This window comes from Vanellus vanellus (genome assembly GCF_965231255.1).
Source record: "Vanellus vanellus genome assembly, chromosome: 16".
Classification (NCBI taxonomy): Eukaryota; Metazoa; Chordata; class Aves; order Charadriiformes; family Charadriidae; genus Vanellus; species Vanellus vanellus.
In genome coordinates this window covers 5,854,191-5,873,912 of record NC_138921.1, presented here as the reverse complement: position 1 = coordinate 5,873,912, position 19,722 = coordinate 5,854,191, and the positions used below count along the sequence as shown (strand labels likewise).

General features: G+C 45.6%; 1 long non-coding RNA gene across 1 annotated transcript; it reads right to left on the bottom strand.

Moving 5' to 3' along the window:
• Positions 1-15,063: 15,063 nt before the first annotated feature.
• On the bottom strand, positions 15,064-18,261 carry LOC309678551. Its single transcript, XR_014269759.1, has 3 exons — positions 18,185-18,261; positions 16,523-16,673; positions 15,064-15,688 (listed from the first exon to the last, which is right to left on the bottom strand). It is a non-coding gene; the product is annotated as an uncharacterized lncRNA (long non-coding RNA).
• Between the last annotated feature and the right edge of the window lie 1,461 nt (positions 18,262-19,722).

The window sequence follows — 19,722 nt, the reverse complement described above, 5'->3', positions numbered from 1 at the left end:
TCTTAGGTATCTTCAGCATCTTTCAAAGGCTCATTAGCAATTTACATTGCTAATACTGTCTTTTGTGTCTTCTTGTTCCTAGCCACAGCAGAGTGAATCTGGAATCATCTCCTATGGTTGTCACACAACATACTGAAATCTGGCCAGTCGGGTTGTAAGCACTGAACAGGCTTGCGTGTTGCCTGAAGTCACAATATGTAACTCTTGACCTGAGAGAGGCACTGAAGGAATCGTATTACCTATATGGTTATGCTGTGGTTTTCATGACGTGCTCCAGTTCAGGATCTGAGCTTTAATTTAGAAAAAATCTTTCACAGTTTCAAAGAAAATAATTCACATGTCAATAGAATGGAGCAGCTGAAATAGTGTCTGCTGAAGTCAAAGCTCTGAGAAGAGTAGTTACCTTCCACCCAGGTATCTCACTGGGCTCCAAAACCCAAACACTACCTTTATGAAGGTAAAAAAAGAGACAGAAATAAAAAGTCTGTGTTAACCATTTCATTGCTGGACAGCAGTCTACAGAGGCTGGAATTTAAACTAGTTGGACAGAGATGAAAAGACAAGATGGATTAGAAACACAAAGGCAGCAGTAAAAAGGAAGGAAAGAGATTGTGGAGGACCTACTGGTGGAGATAATTTTCCTGCTGAGAAATAGTTACCATACCAATAATTTCTGAGGAAATTTCTAACAGTAACCGTAGGAGGGTTTTTGTTTGGTTTTGAGGATTTTTCTGTTTACCAACTAGACTCTGTACTGGCCCTTTGGTCCAACCTGACAGTGCAGAGTTCTGTGGGTCCAGAGGAGGAGACAGTACTAAATTTATAGCCCCAACTATCATTAAGGATGGAATGTAGTCCTTTCCAGGAATGAGTGAGACACTCCTCCTACAGCCAAAGAGAGGGGCTTTTAGCTTTTTTCTTTTACACACAAGGCACACTCCTGCCCCCGCTACACTGCATGCATATAGCCATTTCCTGAAACATTTCAAATTTGTTTTCCTTAGGTTATTTGTGTCTACAGCCACCAGCTGGTCTGTTTCAAAGCTGATATGTTCAACATATTATTCCATTATCCTATTAGGTTGAACATGTCCTTCCTCCCATGAGAGCTGTTAAAGTATCAGTCTTACAGAAAAGAGACAGCTTTAGTCCCACTGTCACCTCCCACACTATCCTCAGTGATCGTATGGCGTATCGCTGACTTTTTAGCCTATCTTGATATTTTGTGTTCATACATACCAGAAATGATACCTGGCCATTTAATATCCAGCTCTCTCACTGAACAAGCCACACATATCAAGTGGCTGAAAAAAGCTCTGAAGGCTTGAAAGAGACAGTGCCTGATTCTTTTTTCAAATAGCAATTTCCTATATTGTATTACAGGACTCTATAATTTGAAACAATCACTTCTCCTCCTCCATCAAGATATCAGTCATATTTCCAAAACTGCTCTCTTGATTGTAAAAGGTCTCGGAAAACATGCCCAATTCAGGTCAACGACATTTAAACTGAGCAAATGGTCACCTTTGGTTTTCCTCTGCAGGCTCTTCATGCCCCTGGGAATGGGAGAGCAGAAATTCCTGGCTGGTTTCCATGACCTTAAGGACTGAACATTCCTTGCTTGAGGAGCCTTCCCAACCCCTGCAGCAGCTATAACCAAGGCAGCTTGTATCAGCAAAGATTATTCAAAAGATACCATTTAAAGTTGGTTGGGGTGGAAAGCACTGGGAGAGGAGAGAGAGAAAGCACCACTGATGGGGATGGAGGCAGCCAACACAAAAACAAATGAGCCTCCAAAGATACGTAGGATCTCTTGAGGGAATACTTAACAAAATCACTGGCAACAATATGAGCACTAGCTCTTGCTTCTTCCCAAGAAGCAACTCTGGGTGAGAAAAACCCTGAGAAGAGAACTCTTCTCCTTTTTACACCCCAGAAATAAATGTTTTTGAAACAATATGTAACCTCCTTTCAGTTTTGTGCCTGGGGGTTTCCACTTACTTCATGGCCTACATTTTCACAGGATCTCAGAAATTATGGGGATGTTTGTTCCATCACCAGTTGTCATGTGAAATGGAGGGAAGCGGAACACACACTCCCTGGACAGATCATCTGCAAGACATGGTCCACCCACAGATGTGAAAAGGAAGAGAGCGGGGAATGAGTGAGTGTGGCAGGGGTGTGTGATGGATAACTAGGGCATGCAGGGATAAAGAGCTGGGGTAGCATGTTGTTCCATAAACTGCTGGCCCAGAGCCTCCTTGCCAAATCAAATCTCTAACTGATCAGATAAGCTATTCATGGCACTTGCTGACAATAAAGGAGCTTTTTTTTTTCCTTTATCAGTGGTAGCAGAAAAAAAGGCACTACTTGGCAAAAGGCAATACTACAGCACATACTCTAACACAAATACTCCAACACAAACTCTACTTGATTTGGTCTCCAGAGCAAAAGGGAGCCTTCAAAGGCTTACTTACCTTTTATGTCTTTTGTTCTACAATGGGAAGCAGTCACAAGCATGTCACTCTCAAACATGTTGATGCTCAGACTGTGCTTTTGTCAAGAAAGTTCAGACCAGGTGATCCTTGAGGTCCCTTCCAACCTGGTATTCTATAACTCTATGATTTAGTTCCTCCTGGTCCGGTATAATGACAACCACCAGAATCAGCTCAGTTCCAGGAACTGAAAAAAATAAAATAATCATAAAAAGCCTCCATCAAGCCAGGCTGTGCCCTAGGAAGATCCTCTTGCACAGCCTTCTCCTCCTGTGTTAATCACAAAAATCAGTGAAGAGCACATATACGCTTTCCTACCCATCCATCTTCCCCTCCTCACCCTGACTCAGCAGAGCATTGTCAGGCACTTCAAGCAGAGGTGAAGATGTGTGAGTAGGGTCGATATGGCTCCTTCAAGGGGCACCAAAATTTGTAGTTTTCCCAGGAAGACTGTGTTCATCTCTATTACTGCTGCATCCCCTCCAGCAATATTTTTTTTATGATCCTGTAACAAAAAGGTTGTAGGTTTTTGTTGAGAGGTGGGCAGTGGCAGGTGAAAATTAACAGACATGCACCTAAAACAGAGAAAGTTAATAAATAAACTGATATTAGGGCAGAATGGTAGGGGTTAATATCAGTAGTTCCCATTGATAGTGGCTGGTGGATCATCCTTACAGATGATGGTGGAGGGAGTTTAAAGATTTTTATGCTGAGAAGCAGACACTGTGAGCAGCGGTTCCCAACACGGGAGAGCAGCAGTGATACTGTTATTGTGGGACAGTTGGGGGATGCCAGAGTGACTCTTACATATGCTGTGACTCAGACTATACCCAGCCTCTTTTCTAATGCACAGGGGTACCATTTTTCATTTCCTTCTCACTGAATTGCTTTTGTCACCATAAATCCAGATGTTCAGGCGTTAGGAGGGAAGAATCAATTATACCAAAGGGCTGCTCAGCACTGCAATACAACATCAAGTTAGGCTGTGGTCCTAAGGAATTGCGACACTTACAAGATTCACTTGGACTTGCATTCAGCATACAAAAATATGATACACTAACTATCACATCTGCTGCTCCATACTTCTCTGTTCAGGTTATGTGCTTTATTTCATGTTAACTATTACAGGCCTTCAAAGCTTCCTTCTAACATTGTGTAATTTTCCACCGTAAGTAAGCCCACTTTAGAAACCGCTACCAAACTACCTGGGAAGCTTTGTGTACACAAAGCTGTATTTTTTGGTGTGGAAGTTCTCCCCAAGGCTAGAAGCAAAACCTTAGCGGAAGGATTCCTCACTTCTTACAGGTACAAAGAACCATTCTCTAGTCATGTTAAAGCACAAGATCTTGAATTACCAGTCCTAGAAGAATGCTTGCTTACAACACAGTGATTTAGCAGGATGATGGAATAAAAATGTGAGAGAAGCAGCAACACAAAAATACCCATCAATTGACCACAGTTTCAAAATGCTAGCGCCCAGACCCTGGAGCCGCAGATTGCTGGACAGAAGCTGGGAACAGCAGTAAGAGTTGCCTGCAAATGGTATTCATAATGTGTGTGCAATTTAACCCAGCTATCATGAAGATGGATGGATGTAGTGTGCATGTGTATTGCTGCCTGAACCAAACAATGGCTAAAAGTGGGCAAAGGGAAAGATGACATAGCATTTTGCAAATAATTAGTATGCCTGTAGCCTTTCCTCACCTTTCCATCTCCTCATGCATTAGACAAAATATTCATGTCCCAGGCAATAACTCTTCCCAGGTTAGACCGCTGCATCCCATTCTTTCCTCCTGTCTCTGATTTGCCAGTGACTCAGCTTCCCTCACCCATGTATGCTTGACCTATAAGTATGTTCTCACTTACTTTCATACACTCAAACAAAACTTCTAAAATTACTACCATTTTGTCTCTCAGCTGTCTGCTTAAAATTCACATCTTCCATATGGTCTGGATGAACTCAGACACATGATCAAATTGGTGCTTGTTGTTTCTGTTACTTCTTTGTCTTATTTCTATGTCTATGTATTTTTTTTACACTCTATTCTTTTTTAGCTTGTTCAATGTGTACAGCTGCAAGGAAAGTAAGGGCCAAACTTAACAGCAAAATAAATATTTAAGAAAATCATTTCCCTTCTTAAATGCAGAGAGCCGAATTTAACCCACAGAAAATGTCTCTTTGATGGTCCAGCATCAGCCAGACACAGGAAGCACCAAGGTGGCTATTCTTGGGCCTTTACAGAGAACTGGAACACAGTGATTTCTATTCATGCTATGGACTGCTCTGCCACATGACCTCACTGTCTGATCCTTGGCAAACAACAGAGCATTGAAAACCATCTAATGCCCAGTCTCTTAGGATGACTTACCTTGTTTAACAATAAGCCCTTTGCATTTATTGAGCGTCCGTGTCCTGTGCATACTGGGACACATTAGCAGTTTAACTGAGGTGAAGAAAAATAGCACTTTTATGAGTTGTCAGGCCAGTGAACAGTCAGAGCAAGAAAGTCTTGTTGCTCCTGACCAGAGTTGCTCACCCTTCAGGGGCACCTAACTGAAATACCATAACAAAGGATCAATTATGTTACAGCTGAGAAACACAGGAATATCTTCCTGAGCACCTGAAACCTAAATCAGGGTAGACCTCTGGCATGAGTGTCCTCCAGTCTAGTCCATCCTCTGCTGAATACCAGAACTAACACGTCAGTCCCTATTCAGTGGTGTATTATGCTGGATCCATACCTGAATTCATGTTCATACACAGGCTGTGACCACAGTGCAACCACAGAAGCCAGCAGAGCTACTCACAGGGTGCTGTGAGACGCACTGCACCTTGCATATTAACGCCAATAATTGTATTTGATATGGGTCCTTTACAGAGTCATCTATAGGCTGAACAGCTTCCAATGTCATCTCCACCCTGGGAAAACATTTAATCTGAGTGGGGACCGAATTAGGTGGGAACCTGAAAGCCCACAGACAGCAGAGGGAGCTCTCCCTGCTCCCTGTCCTCCCGCTCAAGCACCATGTCAGAGTTTTGACAACGAAAAATAAAAGTAAAAATGACCCTCAGTGGTCATCAGAAAAAAAAGAGGTACAACTATACACATGCTGCACTTGCAGTACAAACGCTGCTGAATTATTACACCAAATCAGATGCCCAAATCTGGGGCTTATGAAGGGCTGTGTTTTGGAGGTTGTTTCACCCCTGGCCATTAACAGCCTGCACCAAGCACATGAGGCACAAAACACAGCGATCAAAACACGCATTTAGTCCAGATTCTGGTTTGTATCTAGAGTTTCACTGGGGATGTGGAGATGGAAGCGAGGACTGGACTGCTGGAGCCACCAGTTTTGGTCCCACCTTTCCTGCTGTGCTGCTGGAAATCCCCCTGAAGGCTCCCTCCCACCTCTGCTCCATGACAGCCTCCAACTGTCAGACGTGGGGGCAACACTGAGCTCCCCTGTGAAGTGCAGAGACCACTCGTGAGAGTCACTAGAGACAAGACAGCCATTTTGAGAGTTAAATCCCATCAAATTAGCAATTGCAACTTTTCTGTAAGTACCTAAGGACCTAAAGAAAGAAATAGTCAGGGGTGAAATGTCAAGTTTATGCTATTGAAATGCAATGCAGACGCTTCCTAGTCTGCTTATTGGCACATCACCGGTGGTTTGGTGTCTGCAGTTCTGACAACCCAGGGTTTCCAGATCTGTGAGGAAAACCCAAGTCCCCAGGCTCCAGAAGTTACCTTTCCCCCACCATGTGCTTCCCAAGTTAGAGGAACAGCAATTGCCTCTACTCTGCAAATCCAACTTGCTCAGAAAAAAACCCAGGCCCTGTAGACAGCCCTTTTCTGCTTCCCCAGCAAGCAGAAGGAAATGCTGTAAATAAGTGGAAAGGCTCGATGCCACTGCTATTTCCTGACTCCTGGCCCCAAATGAGAACACAGGGGTCTGTGATCAAGGAGAATATTCCCAAAGAGAAACTATCATAGAAGAAGCGAGGCTGGAAGCCTTCCCTCCACTTGAATGACAGTGCTGTCTGCTCTTTGGGCTAAAGCAACCGGTGTATGTATAGGAAAAGTGCATGTACTGAAGATTCAAGGTGTGGTAGCACCTGGAAATCTAGGGTGAAGCCATCTTCTGAGCGCTCAGACAGTCAGGGTGGCTTTTGGGATCGAGGATCTGTTGAGACTGGCAGGTGCCGATGGGATGCACACAGCTGCGCCAGTGAGCAGCTGGAAGGGAGTGTGGACAGGGTGTCTGCCGGGGGTCCTGGGACACACGGGAAAATGGCACGGGGCAGGTGCTGGTGCTGCTGTGGCATGGGGAACCTGTTGGCAAGGACCAAGTGTTTTAAAGCTGGTGGCTGAGAAGACCTTTTAAGATGCGATTCTTAGGTGAAAGGTAAGAAGAAAGAAGGCAGGAAGGCAAAGGTTACAAAGTTTTTACTTCTCTGAGGCTGAAACTACAAATGCAGAAAGAATAGGCACGGATTGGAAAGCAGACCTGCCAAGGCAGCAGATGTAGGCAGAGTGCTGGGAGAGTCCAGGCCCAGGACCATAGGTACTACTGCTGTGATTCCAGCACGAGCCTTAGGAGCAAGAAGCCCAGATTCTTCCCCCACTTCTTGCCACGGGCCCCTCTATCATACCAGTACCATAACAGCACTATCTCAAGTTCATGGCATAAGCGCCTACAAACTGTGAAGACTTGCTGCGTCAAAGACTCTGCTGATACAAAGAAAAAGGTAGTGTCTGAGTCAAAAAGCGAGACTACCTCAGCAGCACTCAAGAAGTGCAAAGCACAAAGAGCGGTGCAGAATCAACCGAAAGAGCAGTCATCTCCACAGCTGTCATCTGCGGCCTCTTGGAAATTTCTCATCAAAAGGGCCCTGCCTGCCTGCACACCACCTTTCCACCCAGCTTCTCAGCCTCTGACCTGGTTTCTCCCAATGGTGCTATGCTTTGCTCCCGCTTTCCTTCTTTTTCCTGTTCAGCTTCCTCAAAGAAATAGCAGGGAATCAGCTAGTATATCTCGGGGTGCTGGTGCAGAGAGACATGGCCAGCCTCGGTGCCTCTCCCTCACACACAGCAGCATGTGGCTTTTCAGGAAGCAGCAGAATATAGAGCAGAGGGGAAGAAACCAGCAAAGAAACAAAAGGCAAAACAAAAAAAGCAGCGGAACAGATACATGAGATTAAATGGAAAAAATACCCCCAAAAAGCGAGGGGGAGAGGAAGAGTGCAGCCACCTTCAAAACACAGCACAGGTAGAAGGTGGGGTGACAGGGAGTGTAGACAGACACAACAAACCTCAGGATTTACGGGAACAAAAGGGTTTTCTTCTATCCTTCCCATTATTTCTGCCAGCAGTCCTGCCCTCTTCCCCCCACCCACTCATGCAAATTCACCTTCAGTTACCTCAGGAACATTCATTACAGGAACATGCCCTGAGTGTATCAAATTAGTGCCTCACAAAAGCTCATGCAGGAAACATCTATGTGATCCTTATTCAGTTAGCAGGAGGGGATGGAGTGGGGATGCCAAATGAGAAGCAGGTTTTAAGCAAACACAGGTCTTGGGGCTGATGGGCCAGCAGTGCTCTGCAGTCACAGTGCAGAGGGACCACATCCTGCCTGCTCCCTTCCGAGTACTGACGTAGCCTCGCGTTCCTTTCATACGCTAAAATAATTCTATTTTAGAGTTGAAAAATTTCTAAGCCTAGATGGAAAGTGCTGGGATGAACAACTGGGCCAGGAGGTATCTACAGGGGATATCCCATTTTCATCTACATGAGAGACCAAGGACAATGATCCTCAGATGCCTTTGGAGTGTGTTTTAACCTCAGAGCTTTGGTATGAACTTATGGTATTGGAACAAGCAGCCCAAGCACTTGGAGCAGCTTGGATCATGGCACTCCAAAATGTTCCCCTGTAGCTGGAGGTGGGAGAAGGGGGGATTTCCATGTGCAATACACAGAGGTCTTGACTGTTGCAAAATCTACCAATTAGTTGAAACTGTGCCCATGACACACTGGTGCACGTCTTCAGCATGTTTCCTTACGTGCAATATCGAGATCTCATCCAGAGGACGCGGCCACAGACCGATACCTCTGCTTCTTGAGGCAAGATATAACAGCAGAGTTTGGCAGCATGGTGTCTCACAGAAATGCCCCGTTCTCCTGCTTGTGTTGCTCCAGGGAAATGGGATGTAACATGCTGCCAACAGCTGTGAGCAAACAAGATTGTCCACACAGCAGCTGTAAGGCAATAGGACTGAAGAGAGATAAATTCCTGTCTCTGACAATAGCTAATGGGCTCCAGGCAGACTGGCAGCTGCAAAGCACCCAGTTCTCTGCTCTGGTTCAGCTGGCCAGGCACCTCTGGGGCTGTACTGTGAGCTGGTGAAGAAAAGAGGCAGAACAAGTCTGCTTCAATCTATTTTTATACTGCAGATCCATCTGCTCCTCTCCACAGCTGGCAGGGCTTGGAGCTCAGCTTAGATCCTCCCAACAAAAGCCTCTTTATGAGGCATGGGAATCCCCCATCACTATCAACACCATTTGGATTGGATTGCCCAGGCAGAAGCTATTTTGGGCACCACAGGTGGCTTCTCCATCTTACTGAGCACAGGGACGGAGCTAGCGGATGCCTCACCACAACGCTACCCAGCCATCCCATCAGGGATAAACTCCGAGCCATGGGGAGGCTCTGATAAGCCCACAGGATCTGGGGGATGGGACACAAAGCAGAGGCCAAAAGGAGAGTTCAGGGAATGGGTTTCACAGGTGAGACAGAGCAGAGTTTCCATCAACACAGAGACCCTCAGAACTGCTTTTGAGACAGAAAAACAACCAGGTGGAGCAGAGCTAATTAGTCTCTGCCCTGAGCAAAGCACTAATTCACCCCAAATCTAGACGCAAGATCTTCATTCCATAGACCCTGTACCCTAGGGAACAACTGCTACTCTGTCTGGGCAAAGCAGAAACCTCCTTTTTTCTCTTTTCCTCTCTGTCCAGGCAGCAACCTTCCTTTGTGTTAGGGCTTGACATCTGCTTGCTCCTGTTAAGAGAGAGCTCCAAGCTCTGTGCTTCCCCCCAACACACTCGCAGCAGAAAGCTCTCCCAGCCTCTCCTTTCTCTGTTATCTTATTGCATGGATGTTATTTCCTGTGTTTATTTTCCTTGTCTGGCTAACTGGCCTGGAGGGTCTCACCTGCTGGAAAACTGCCATTACTTCTCCATCTGCAACACTGACCAAGGATTAGCAAAAAAATAGCCTGAGGTCATTTCTAGTTTCCTTAGGATGCCTGACTACCAGCAGAGGCCAAAGGCCACAGATGCTGAGAGAGAGCAGGTTCCTGTGCGTCTTACCTGGAAGCTGACATCAGCAGATGCACCTCTTTAGGAAGCAGAACAGGGACACATGTTTTACAGCACTGGGATTTATCCGGCATAGAGAGAATACAGCCACCTGGAAAACACCACATAGATGGCTACGTGCAGAAGGACCTCCCTTCAGAGACGGCAAACGTGTCTGTGCAGCAGACAGCGCAGTCACTTCCAAGACCTGATTGACACGCAGGCTTCAGCGCTCAGTGTCATCCACATGTCACTGACATCCTGACCCCAGGATGCAGCCTCATGCTTTTGATGGGAAGAAAGCATTAAACTCTCCCTGAGAGGATCACGTCCCACACAGTGCTTCCAGATCAAGTGCTGATCAAAAGATCATCCTGCAAGGGAATCAGATACTGCTATTAGCGTGCAGAGAGCACACCCCTCCCTCCAGCCGCACTGTGAAAATCTACAGGAACCTTGTTTGCTACAGTTCTTTTGAAAGTTCGGGTAGTGCTGAACCATGGAAAGGGACAGACAGCCCCCACACCTTGGATAAACGTCTCGTGCTGCCTGGGTCTGGCATACGGCAGGAAAGGAGGGTTCACCTGCAAACGTAGAACTTAGGATGGGAGGGAAGTTGCCTGGGAAGCAAGTGCTCAGACAAAACGAGCTATAAAGGTTTCTGATTAAAAGCGTTGATTCCCAAACCTTGGCTCAGTCCATAAGGAATACAGTATCTTGGATTTAATTTAGTTGCAGATGAATATTACATGGGTTAGTTCTGCAGACTGGAAGACCACAGTGCAAGTTAGGGGTATTACTGTATATTTCCTCTGGAAGGAAATCAAAATGCTATTTCTCATGAATTCAGAAAAGACGCAGCTGTAGAACAAGCAGCTGACTCTCAGCTTTAGTTGTGGCATTGAGTTACCAATGGTGAGAGAAAAGACTATTTCTGTTTTTCTAATGCAACCTTTAGCATTTTGATCCTTCTGGAATTAGAGGATGATCTTGAGGAGGGTCTGAGATTTTTTGTCTCCACCCTATTCTGTTAGTGCTTTTGGCATGAATATAAAGAAAGGCAGGAAACACTTGGAATACTGGACTGCTCCCAAATGGCAGGCACCTCAGAAACGAGGCAGCAGCCAGTTGTCCTGTACTTTAAGGTGCTGAGTGCTCACGGAGTCCAGCACCCTGCTGCCAGTGCTCTCCTCTTGAGGCTCTGCCTTTGAATCAGCCATAATCTTTGTGAATTAACTGCAGCTCTGCCCCTGTGGCCTCTCTGCAACTGGGAATGCAAACATTAGCCCTCTTCTCCCCAGTGTCTTTTGCCGCTGCAGAATAACTTCACAGTCTGATGTGTAACCATCACAGAACAGCTTCAGTTTAGCAGCACATCATTCCTAGTTGTGTCCAAAGGACCCCTGTATTTCACAGCCCCTGCCATCAGGGCTAGCTCAGAAAACCCAAATGTGATTGCTCCCAATCGTGGTTAACAGAGGCGATAGTACAGGAGGGATTCACCCAGCAGCAGGCAAGTCTCAGAGCTACCATTCCTGTCACCTGCAAAATTGCCCACATCCTCTGGATGATGGAATTGTTTAATAACCCAGGATCCAGCGTGCACGGCAGGGCTGCTCAAAACACGCTAATACAGGAAGCAATGCTGTTCAATGCCAACTTAAATGCCCGATGGGTTACACAGTAATGTGAAAGGATGGGAGTCCTCTTTGCCCCACGATTCACACCTCTGCAAGCCACGTTCTTTCTCTGCAAGACATTTCTTTTCTTTTTATGGCCCAGCGGTAAAAGGCTGTATCAGCATGGATTCAAAATGACCTTCGTCCAGCCTGGATCAGCATGGTCAGAGATGCCGGGTCCAGTGCACCTGCCCTGCAGAAGGCTTCAGCATCTGCCACTGTTCAGGCCTTCAGCACACCTCCAAAATAGGAACTTGGCAAACAAAGCTAACAGAGTGCATTGCTAAGCAGAACATTCTGCCGAGTCCCAACACCAGGACTGCATGTTATAGAGCACTTGCCAATTCCTGAGTCAACTTTATTTATTATACACTAGAAAGGTCATGACGAATCTCAAAAGATAAAATCTGTGTCTGTCAAGCCGCCTTCCTTATTTTCATTGGCCCAGACCCTCACGTTCCACACCAACAATAACAGGACATGGGTTCAAGAGGCACCATGAGTGCAGCTTACCCTGAGATGGCCCAGGCTTGTTTTGCATTCTTATTAGAACTGATCCAGGCTGCTCAATTCACTTTATTAGGAATTTCTTTTTTTTTTTTTTTTCCCTGGATGCAGTCACCACACCGCACAAGAGCCTTACATCCCTGGGAGCCCCAAAGCACAGGCAGAAGCTTTCACAGCCCAGATGATGCCAAATGCCCAAATGACGCAGCTGCAAGTTCTCCAGCAACATGAAGTATCCAACTGGGATATGCTTAACTCCCATTTAGAAATAATATCCTGGACTAATACCAGCCCAAAAGACATCCCCATGACCTCATCAACAGCTGAGGCAGCAAGATACCCCATGCACATGGATTTTCTTCACTATCATTATGAGCTGTTATCTAATCTTCTTGCTTTAGGTAAGGCTAAAAATCAGAGCCACCTGGGGCTCTGGGTAAATCCTTAGCAAACAAAGCCTACGCGTTTTCACCTCCAGTGCTGTCAGTGTACAAGCTAGCAGGTTTAAAGACTGCCCTGGGCTCTGTAGAAGTTGGAGTCACCTCTCTGGATTGCAGCTGGACACTCCCAAAACCCACAGTCCCAGGTTTGGAGTTCAGTACAACAGGCTAGACCACACAATATGGATCTGCACTCCAAATAACCTCATCTTTACACAGTTTATTCTGAACCTGCAGATTGAAAGCTCTTTTCCTAGTCCTCTCCTTTCACTTGCTGAAAAATCACCATGCTACTCTCAGACCTAGACTTGGCTTAGATTGTTTTCTTTGACACATTGCAAGGACTCCAGTTCTTGAAATGATTTTCTGATTTTCTGAGATCTGGGTAGTACTTTCCTATCACACTGCAGGATCGCAGCAGTGAATACTGTGGTCACACAGCAGAGAAATTATACTGCTTGTTAGAGTGGTGCATCTTACAGCCAAACCCCCTCCAACAGTCCCATCCACTGGGTCATTTCTGAGGAAACCTCTCCAATATTCAGAAGTGCCCCCCCATTCTTCTCAGAAGAGCACTGAAGAGGAGATTGGGAAGTCAGGGAGGAATGCAGCTCCACTTACTATTCAGCAAGACTCCAGCCTGCAGAGAGTCGAATTGTCTAACTTGAGGTTCTTGTTTGTGGGATCAGAGAGGTGGATTCCTCCCAGGATCACTCTGAGCTGGCAGAAGTCTCTCTCCGTCCCACGAATGAATGCATGGGGAATCTCACTCCTCACTTGGTCACTTTGATCAAATGTGAGACAGTGGGAATCTTTCCTGTGAAAATAATTGTGAGGTCCAAGGGCCTCTGAAAAGGTGCTCAGAGCTTTTAACTCCCCAAAACTTCTTGAAACACGTAATGGTCAAGCGCACAGCAGGCACTAGTATGCACTATTCTTAGCAGCAAAGGCTTCCTGTTTGGGGGCAGAAGTGACAAGGAAGATCCTGCTGCTTTAAATACTGTGAAAAGCTTTTTAGCCAAAAAACATTATCCACCCATTAGCAGGGAAAACACCATCCCCATGGCCCCCATACTACTTCACGAGAAATATCATCAGTTCCCGAGCGCTGCAGTAAATGTTACACTATTGAGCTGTATTATCCTCAGACAGCTCTTAGTCTACAGCAAAAGCCCTGCAAAGTCTAGTTTCTCTGGGTGACTAAGCCAAGATGTGGATCTCTGAGCACAGATTCCCAGATCAGGCCAATTGTGTTGTTAAACTGGGAGCTCTCTCTGTTCTTTCAAGTACTCGCTTTCTTCCTGGGGCCAGGTAGGGCCATTGTTCCCCCGGGCTCTTGCAGATGCCCATTGTTCCGCGAGCTCCTGGCCTTTGATGCTGCAGAACAAAACGCACAGTGTTTGTGAAAGGAGGGAAAAATCAAAAAGCTTTTCAATGACACAGTTGGTTGAACAGCTTGGGCCCAGCTGGCTACCGAGCACCAGGGTGCCGGCACCTCTCCACAAACCAGGGCCTCCAGGGAGCCCTCTACCCCAGCCGGAAAGTGAACCAAAAAGGGGAATGACCAGTAGCTGATGGTTATCTGGTGAACTTCCATTTCATCACTTCCCAAGTCCAAATGCTCCTGCATTGTACAGACTTTCACTAACCTCCTCACACACAGATTTAGTAGCTGCAGCTGGAAAAAGCTGGAAATTATTCCTGCTTCGTTCTGTCAGCATTGCTCAGAATTGGCCCGAGAGACACCACAGTAGCATCTAGATTCACTGCCTCCACCTCCAGACTAATTTGGTTGACATCAGGCTGGGGCTAGCTCAGCCTTGTGTGGCATTGCCAGAACAGGACAGATGTCTGAAATTGCGATGGTCTTACAAGGAGGTCTGAGGTGTACCAGCAGGGTCATGTGGAAGGAGAACCAGCAGGCTGGAATGCTCCAGTCACAGCTAGAAAAATTTCGTGGTTCAGGTGTGGACCCTTATGGTCCTGCTATGTAACATACTGGTTCTGACACTGTGGTGGTTTGGGGAAATAGAGTGCTCTACCTTGTGTTCAGTACGCAGCTATAAAACATTTTCTCTTATTGCCAAGATGACAGATCTCAGGAAGTCAGAGATGTGAGGGGTCTTCTCGTCCATCTGGGTCTGTCACCTTCGTCCTTGCTAATATCTTCTACGAAAGAATAGGCAGCGCCAGGGAGAGCGCTCTCCGGAAGGATCAGTCTATGGAAAAAGCTAATAAAATAATAAGAAAACACTTGCACAAAAAAGGGCCGGCCAGCTGGAACTTCCTGGGACAAAGGCACTCACACTCTCTTTTACAAATATATTTTATTATTTTAATGCTTATTAAGAAATGTAACCAAGACAGACTCAGCAGCACCAGCGGCTCCTCACTGCCCAGCAGTCTGATGACTTCACAGATATGAAAACTTCACAGATTAAAATAAAAAAACAAAAAACCAACCAAACTTTGGTCAACACACTTTAAATACATTTGCATGCACAGATTCTCCCACCCCCTTCCCTCCCCTCCCACTGGTAACTGACAAACAGAGGGAAAACAACAACTATATTCATAAAACATTGAAATTAAAAGAGTAATTGTTTTATAGTGACAGCGTGTGCAGCAGGGTGTTCATAGTGTCTTGGCTTGCAGATCACAGAGACAACCGCTCCACAGGACAGGGGCAGGAACACCAGCTCCTGAGACAGAGCAGGGGAAGCAAAGGATGTTTCTCAGATCTACAGTTCCAGTCTTGATTTCAACACATCCTTGTGTGAACAGTCCCAGCAGACAAATAAGACAGGGAGTTACACACAACACTGCCCCAGTTTAGGGATTCTCAGTCTGTCAGGGTTAGTCACCTCTCATGCAAATGAGGAACTGGTGCGATTTCAGTTACTCTTGATGTGTTTTACTGTAAAGAAGGCCAAAAGCTCAGGGCTGGAAAGAAAAAACCCTGCGGTATGACTCAGTGCAGTTTGATGCCCAAAACAAATTGGGAGAGAACTAACTATTAGGCATCTAAACTTAGCAAACACTGCTAGAGAGTATTCTACAGTTTTAATGCATCACAGCACTGTTACAGCATGCTCCTCCTTCCCACAGAACATGGCCGGCTTGGTTTGTTATTGGGTAGGGCTTGTGTTCGTGAAGCAGAAGGGCTTTTGTTACACCTGGGCATGCTCATGAAATGAGACTGCATCCTGAAAAGGAGATAATCCATAAGAACCATCTCTACCTCAGTCACGCACAGACCACATAGAAGTCAACCCTCCACACACGACAGGCAAGGCTGACTCTCTGGCTCCCTCAGGAAAGCTGTAAGACCGCACACCCTTTCCAGAGTCCTTCCTCAGCAAGTCACATCTTGGTCTCATACCAGCACCATCTGTGCGATCCCCAGCACATTCCTGCTCCCCCGAAATCCTCCCAAACACCTACCCTACAAATCTTCCTTCACCACCAAGATTTACCACCTAACCCTAACCTTTCAGTCTGCTCCCACACCTTAGAGACTTTTCTATATCCACCAGCATCCCCTGGAGCCTCTTCTCAAAGAATGATCAAAGATTCAGACTACTCTGTATAACTCCCAAGTCCATCTGCACAATAATCTTCCTGGTACAAACTGGGATCAGTGGCAAGCCCCTTCTGTCTACAAAAACCTCAACTGTCCCACCATGCTTCTCTGTTCAAGGGCTGCAGTTCAAGCTTGCACAGAGCTTCAAAATATTACTGATCCAAAAGAAACTCTGTGGGACAATGCTGTAAGAGCGTTTATTTGCACACAAAAAAAAGCAGTGCCCTATTGAGGAGAGAGCCCCAAGAAGAACTCTTGATAAAATTACTCCTGGCAACTGATCAAACTTTACTTTCTCCAAAACCCTATAAAGCAAATAAACCCTGGAGCCTGAGTCTCCAGGGAATGGTGAAATTCATGGAATGCCCTCGCACCAAACGAGGCACCACAACTCTCTGTGGGTCTTGAGCCATTTTTAGCAAGATATTCCAGTTCAATGAAATTAGTCTCTTCTTACCCCAGCTCTTACTCCCTGGACACACTGCACTTTGGATTCCCAAGGAGGTCTTCTCCAGCCTCTCTTGATGGTCACCTCATTCTTCCCTTTGTCTTGGTACCACCTTTGTTTATCCAGAACAGCTATATTTCATCAGCTAAACATTCTCCAGCTGGAAGGAAAATGGGGATATGAGTGGAGAGGTTTGGAAAAAAATTAGTCAACTTTCACTTTTCTAGTGATCCCTGCCCTGTGCAGTTTGGAAGAGAGGTACTTTTCTCAAGAGCAGAGAGTGATGCCAGGAGAAAGAAAGAGCACACTTCATTGATGGGACCCTCTTAATGCTGCTTTTTTTTTTTTTTTAATAAAAAATAAAATAAAAAGAAAGCCTTGAAATTATGATCCCTAGGAAACAAGAAATAAGGAGTCCAAAATTCTGCTCAAAAGGCTCGTGCTGGCCCCAACAACTGCTTCGGAAACATCTTCTGAAGGTCCATCTCAGACATATGTCTGCCAGAAGGCACACAGCATGTGGTGCAATTGCCATCCCTTCCTTCCTGTGACTACAGACTTCCAATTCTATATAAAACATGCTGCCTCCTTACCCTTACGGCACTTCCTCCTGCACGCATTCCCCGGCCCCTTCACACACCCTTTCCATTTCAAATCTGGATCACTAATATTGAAAGGGACTGGACACACTTGGGGGGCATCTCAAACAGCAACAGAAAAGCTAATTTCAAGACATCTGGAAACTCAGTAAGCTCACATGGTGATCTGGTTGGGCAGGACGGTTTTCCAGAAGGACAAACCTAAGTTTGTCACATCAACACAGATCAACTTGATTCTTGTGGCAACCAAGCAAGAAGCTGCCATAATTGAGTGTGAAGAAGCTCAGGAAACAATAGAAAGCAACCAACCTCCATCAGCTGTTGAAAGCCTGATGCAGTTTGGCACAAAACATCCCTTTACAATGGCAACTGAAGCTCAATAGGAGGCACTTCTGCACTCGCGTGTGCTCCAGCACATGAGCGATGCTGGTATTTTCCCACACTTCCTTTCCTGCTCTGCTTCTTTGTGGACCTAATTGTTATTGACATGAATACCGGATGTAATCTTGTGTTATTCTTAGAAACGTTTCAGCTCCCAACCGAGGCCTGGAGAGATCAGACCCCCATTTTCCTGACTGAGTTCCTCCACCACTGTTACAGGAGGTCAGAGGAGCCATCCCACAAATAACCTGCAGAAATATTCCATCCAGAAAGATCAAGAGTAACAAGATCCCAAGTCACCCTACAGAGGAATTACCTATGACGTCAGTCACAGGGAAATGGCTTAGTGTTTGTTAATGGTGCTGGAGTGATAATCCACTCCTCTGACGTTAGACTACGTGGAAGAGCCGTGCCAAGAAAGCAGCAATTCAATTAAACTGTGAAGTCTATTGTTCTACAAACTTGCCTGTCTTTCTGCTAAGGATTGTGGTGGCAACCACATCTTTTTATCCGTCTCACAGTAAGCGTTGTGCTAGCCTGGAGCAGTTACATACTTGCACGTGTTCAGCATTATAAACTACTCCCACCTTCATGTCGTGAGACTGGCAAAAACTCTCCTCAAATAAAACTTTTCATTTTAATAGTTCCCAATATTTAAAATAAACATGGAATAAGAACACACAAACCTAACCTGCTTTTCCTCAAATATCAAAATCCAGTTCCTCTTTCCTCTCTGAAAATGAGATTATTTGGCTGCTGAAATGTTAGTGGACAGACACGAGGAAGAGCCGGGTTTGATACTTCTGATGTTTTCAGCTAGGGAATAAACTTCAGGTCCCTGGAATTACCAGACTTTTAGTTTTCCAGTAGGACCATCACTGCCTGTCTCTCCAGAAGTCTCATGGTATTGGACATGGATTATTTGTCTGGAAAACAAAAAACAGACAACCTTCAGGTAGAATTCAAGTTACTGTCAGTAACTGTACTGTCAAGTACTGTCAGTGCATACCCTTCCTGCAGCACAGATTTGCCTGTTCTTTTATACAGACAGACTTTTATACAGACAGACTGCGGCAGTTCCTAAGCTGATTTCCACTACTACTGACACCTTTCCGCTTCTCAGAGTAGGAGCATCTTCTAACCAGACAGACTCAGCTCTCTTGGCCTCTGCACTGCAGGGACACATTGGGCTTCACAGCAAAGCACATCAGGAAAAAACTGAAATCACAGGAGAAGAGGTGTTTAAATAGAGCTCAGTAGAATTCCAAAAATAAGTGTTAGGTATGTGTGTGTGTGTGTTCCTCCTTACCCCAAAAAAGAAGAAAAAAATTCCACAGCCTTTTTAGCAAGGATGAAAACAACAAAATAAGGGAAATTAGTTCTCCTCACACATATTTGGGGCCACGGAAAGAATTTGCATTCTAAGAGCTCAGGAGGACAAGCACAGAGACAGGGGGAGAAAGCAGACAGTGCCCACCAGCCTACAGACAGCTCACATACCTGATAGCTCTTCACAACATGTCAGAGCACGACCGCCCTGGTGACAAAGACCACAGCCTGGCCTGCTTGACTACTATCGGCAGCACCAAGTCCTGCTAACAGCCCTTTTACTATGGGAAATCTGTATTACAGACTCCGTTTTCATTATTTGTTAGACAAAGTGGAGAGCTATGAGGTTATATTTGCCTTGTGCATCTAGAACATTGAGCGCTCAGGGAATGGATATGAGATCTTGCCCATCTTTTATAACTTAATCTTATCAAGACAAGAAAAAAAAAAAAACGTTCGAGCAACCTGTTGCAGTATAAGCTTTAAAAACATGAACTGAAAGACAAGATGCCATGGTTGAAGGTATCCAAAGTTCCCATCATGTAAATTCCTTCCCTCTCCAAGCAGCTGCTGGCATCCTTCCTGACCAATAGATGCTGCTATCATCCCCCTTTTGTTTGTTGCAGGGCCAAAGTACTAAAAGGCCCTTTCCCCGTCGCCCTCTGCAATTCAGTGAATACTTCCAGCCACGCTTTTATTTCTGTTGGTAAAGACAGCAAAACCGACATACAACCACAGATACACAGTACAGCATAATGTCATGACATGCCCTGCATCAGCAGAGTCTCCCAGTGCTGAGCTTGGAATGCCATCTTTGACCTTGGCACTGCTCTTGGTGACAGGTCATTGATGGGTAACGTGTCCCTCCTTCCTTAGTCCGTTTCAATGGTCTCTTGGCTT